The following is a 1,632-nucleotide window of genomic DNA, read 5'->3' as shown; positions in this document are numbered from 1 at the left end:
TAATAATAAAAAACTGAATTGCATTGTGTATATTTTGCTTTACAGAACTGGGAAGCAGCTTTGTAGAAAGAATGATACAGAAATATGAAAAATATAAGTCAGTGGGCAGGACTTTGATTGCAAAGAAAAAGTTATAAAGTTGTTCTGGTCAAGCTGACAATTGCAATGTTGAAATGAAAGAAAGGCTACATTTCTGAATCAAAACGGCAGCTTTAGGTCTAAAACGCCAAATTGTATTCCTTCCCCCAACCAACCCATAGCAACACAGCAACATGACTGGGGGTTGGCTTGCCTTCCCACGGGAATAGTGTGAACACTGCTTGCCTTCCCATGGGAAAAGTGTGAACATTGGCCTTTGAAGCTCATCTATAAAAGGGTATTGTCCTCATCACAGGTTGGGCGGAGCGGAGAAAATGCAGCAGTAATGCTATTACTGCCAGATTACCGCTCCGCCCAATCCCAAATTTCGGCAGAAAGCTGGAGATTTACCTTCAGCTAAAAGCCCATTTCTGGGGCTATTACTTCTGGCACCATTACCGCCAGCGGTAATAATGCCATAAAGTCCCATAGAGTCCTATGGACTCTTAACAAAATGGTGAATTACAGCCTTACCACAACTCGTGATCTGGTGCTAATAGCAACAGACTGAGTTGTGCTAACGCTATTCGCGTTGGTGGTATTCCAGCGCAAATACCGCTGGGATACCAACAAGGCTGTGATGAGGCCCTATGTCTTTGCCTGGAGTTGGTACTCAACCAGGCCTTGCAATAAAAACAAATGTTCCCCATTTATAACTTCCATATATGTATGAGCTAAGGCTAATACTCCTTAAACATACAATTTATTTGCTCTGTGATGGTCCCATCTCATATAATCTGATCTGTGGGTCAGCAAGGCCATTCTAGATGGAAACGTGTCACACTGTTGGAGATGGGATGGCTCATAAAAGTGGCAGCCAGATCCTGGAATCATTCATGGGGGCGTGGCTGAATCACAAATGTCCTTGCCAGCTCTGTAATTCAAAGGACTTTTCCCAGAACAACCAGAGCTCTCTGGGTCAAAAAAGCTCTGAGCTCCGAAAGCAACTGATACCAAATGTTCTGTTACAGACAGAGAAACTGGAGATGCCATGTAATTTTTGGGGAAATGAGGCAAAAAATGCCTATGGGAGTTTTACATTTGGAATCACTTTATTGCTTATAACGTTCGGATGCAATGTAGAGAGTTGATTAAAAAAAATAAAAAGTATGTGAAAAGCAATTAGCTGAATGTAAAATTATATTTTTATGAAAATATGTTTATTATATAAATTAGGTGAATGTGGATATCGGTGGGCAAAAACGGCACGCACCATTGATTTATCAATCCTGGTGTCCTATTGAATTGAATTGATATTTTATTTCTATCACGCTCGTACACAAGTGTTTCAGAGCGCGACAAGGCATGGGAGGGGGACAGGGGAGAACAAAAAACGATCTTACTAGGCCCAGTGACATTGAGAATGCGCAAGTGCATGGGAAAGGGGTGGGGAAAGTGCATGGAAGGGGGAGAAGTGGAAAGTGCAGAGCAGAGGAGAAACAGATAAATAATAATATAAATAATAAAGGCAACAAACAGTGGTAGTGCAGCCAG

The sequence above is a fragment of the Ambystoma mexicanum genome, chromosome 4q (genome assembly GCF_040938575.1).
Source record: "Ambystoma mexicanum isolate Mex_15411 chromosome 4q, UKY_AmexF1_1, whole genome shotgun sequence".
NCBI lineage: Eukaryota > Metazoa > Chordata > Amphibia > Caudata > Ambystomatidae > Ambystoma > Ambystoma mexicanum.
The sequence above is the reverse complement of the archived record's forward strand: the minus strand, read 5'-3'. Positions refer to the sequence as shown.